The 3,001-nt window shown below is 36.8% G+C and overlaps 1 long non-coding RNA gene across 1 annotated transcript in view; it reads left to right on the forward strand.

Annotated features, from left to right (window-relative positions):
- Positions 1–1,295: 1,295 nt before the first annotated feature.
- The window catches only part of LOC114923705, a 5,248-nt gene continuing 3,542 nt past the window's right edge, over positions 1,296–3,001 (forward strand). Inside the window, exon 1 of the long non-coding RNA XR_003810691.1 lies at positions 1,296–1,381. This is a non-coding gene — a long non-coding RNA (uncharacterized LOC114923705). The remainder of the gene's footprint in view (positions 1,382–3,001) is intronic.

The following is a 3,001-nucleotide window of genomic DNA, read 5'->3' on the forward strand; positions in this document are numbered from 1 at the left end:
TGGATCATTCTGTGCTTATTAGAAATATTCTGATATTTCCAACTATTCTGGGAGTGTTTCAAACGCTAAGCACTTGTTTTGCTCAGCAACATTTCAAGTCTGGCCACAATGGATATTTCAGACCTGGAACTCGGTGTTTCAGGCTCCACTTAGTTCAGAGTCAAGGGTTTTACGAAGCACTGCATGAAATGACTTAACGTACATGCATCAGCAGATCCAGAAGAGGGCCAGTTCTGCTGAAATCCTTGAAAAAAAGCCTCTTGTTTTGTTTTGCTTGTAAATGGCCTGGGCCGATATCTAAATTTTGAAGATCAAGATTTAGAACAACCTCATTGCACTTTAGAAGATTGCATCCCCCCCTGAGGCGAGATTGGCCCTGACTTTGTTGGCTTTCCAGGAGAGCCTGGAGAAATGGCATGGTCACCTGGCCTGGGGAATCCATTGATCTTGGTGGGGAATCTGGTAAGTGCTTGTGCTGTTAGAAAAATGAATGGTGTTCTCCTGCAGATTTATGTTTTTATGGTTTTAATATTTTGTTTTTAATCATTTTTGTGGTTATGTTTTGGTTAAGTTTGTATTTTTTGTCTGGATTTTTATAACTTTGTAAACTGCCCAGAATCACAGTAGTTGTAAATTTAATAAATAAACCCTGAATCAGTATAATTTCAAATTTATGTGGTAAGTATTCTCCTTCTTGATCAATATTGAATTAACATCAAGGCTTTAAATAAAGTAGGGTGAATTACCAAAAAAGAAAAGAAAAAGGGAGGCTATGTAAAATAGTTCAAAAATATTTGCATTTGTGATTCTTTTAGGAGTCCAAAAGAAAATGTGTGAAAAGATGGTCTTTTAACCTGGTGGAGAGTGGCATCCTCTGCTGCCTTGAATTTGAAATTGGCATGGCATTGCTGTAGAAACAGCCATATTTTTATGCACTCTTTTTCTTTTAGCAAAACCAAAATCATTATTCACCTCAGCTTCTGATTTCAAAGTATACAGGACATTCTGTTAGAAATGGCCCAGTGAGCCCAGGAGTTCCAATTTTGTTACCAAAGACATAGATGGAAGCAAAACTACTTTCATCTCCAAAATATTGTTGAGAATGAACATAAAGAACAATTTTAATAGATCATTGAGCTATATTTGTCGTATCAAAAGCTCCTTTCTCTTGCTTACATATGAAAGCAGTTGGTTTGATGCTTTTGGTGTTGTTCATTCTAAACTTTCTGAACCTAACTTCACTTTAATTAAAATAAATATATCAAAGCTTATATCCATTATTTTCCAGGATATTAAAAATGCCGAGCTTGCTTTGTTTGAACTAAACAGAGTAATTAATCTGGCACCAGATCATCCTGAAGTGTTTGAACAACGAGCAGAGGTACTTTTCCCTTTTTAAAATAGTCTGATATCTCCATTTTTCTTAAATTATTGAAAGTTCTTTATTGTTGAAATTATCTTAAAGGCAATGTAACTTCTGTGTGCATTTATGCCATCTATATAAGTCAAAGGATAATAGTAATAAGCTTTGTTATATAGTACTTTATACAACTATCAATCTATTAAGAATAGTTACAGTTATTTGGGTGAAAAATAGGCAGAGTCTGAGGATAGAGAAGATAGAAACCAGCTAAAGTTAGTTTTCTCCCACTATTAACCTTAAATACATTAAACCAGACATGTCAAACTCACGACGTCACGGAGCTTTTTCCCCATTGCCGGCAATGAGGTGGGCGCGGTTTCCTGGTGATGCGTCCGGCCCGTGGGCCGACAGTTTGACACCCCTGCATTAAACAATGTATTATAATTACTTTGTAGCTGAGCATACTGAGGTGTATAGTTTACCTTGGTATTTATTAGATGTTTAAAACTGATGTAGTCTTGTATCTCTCAGCTTTTTACAGAAATAACATAGACAATATCACAGTATCAACTAAAATAGTGAAACCTTAAAAAAACATTTAGGAGAGTAGGTTAATGGGTCAGTGCTGGGAGAAAACCATTCTTTACCTCCATTCCGATTCTTCAATTAACCCAGATTGAAGCTTGCCTCAAACTGATTATGACACAAAAAAATGGTTAGATTGTTACTTTGGGACTTTGAGCTTAGATTTATAGTGTAGATATTTTGTCTTGTAATTAAAAAGAACCATTATTTTTCTTTTATATGGCATGTTTGCTGCCCAGAGTTTTATGGTCAGCCTTACAAATCTGATAATAAATACAAAATAAACAGGGGACTTCCAAACTGCTGGAGCACAAGAGTAACCTCTTGGTCTCTTTTTGTTGAAATATGAAACTGGAATCGTGATGCTATCCTGTAAAGAAGTAAACTCTTGCTTTTAGCTTTGTCATTAAGAACCATTGTTTGCTCAGTATTTTAAAATGATAACATAAAATTTTATTAACAAACAGATATGTCCTAAGTAGCACAGAGGAGCTATTCTGGTGCTGGAGGAACTAGGCAGAAAGTTCCTTTTGCTTGGCTTAGTCAGGGGTCTTCAAACTTGGCCCTTTTATGAGTTGTGGACTTTAACCCCCTGAATTGCTCAGCCAGGCATGCTGGCTGAGGAATTCTGGGAGTTGAAGTCCACAAGTCATAAAAGGGCCAAGTTTGAAAACCCCTGGCTTAGTCTATGAAGAATCCTGCATGTATAATAAGGCAGAGGGTAGAAAGAGCATCAATAAGCAGTACTGTTGCTGAGAAAAGTAGAAGTTTTGAATTTGTATAATACTGACAATTTGTTTGGGCAGAGGGGGTAGTGGTCAGGGGTGGTGCCTTTATTATTTTTATTATGTATTTTTATAAATAAGGTGGTGAATATACACAATACTCCTTCCTCCACCTATTTTCCCCCGAACAGCAACTCTGTTTGGTAGGTTGGGTTGAGAGAAAGTGACTGGCTCAAAGTTATCCAGCTGGTGACTCAGTCTTCTACTTTCTAGCTTAGTGCCGCAACCACTAGACTAGACCAAACTGGCGGTCTCATTGAAAGATCTC

The sequence above is a fragment of the Protobothrops mucrosquamatus genome, unplaced genomic scaffold (assembly GCF_001527695.2).
Source record: "Protobothrops mucrosquamatus isolate PMUCROS unplaced genomic scaffold, P.Mucros_1.0 scaffold7895, whole genome shotgun sequence".
Lineage (NCBI taxonomy): Eukaryota > Metazoa > Chordata > Lepidosauria > Squamata > Viperidae > Protobothrops > Protobothrops mucrosquamatus.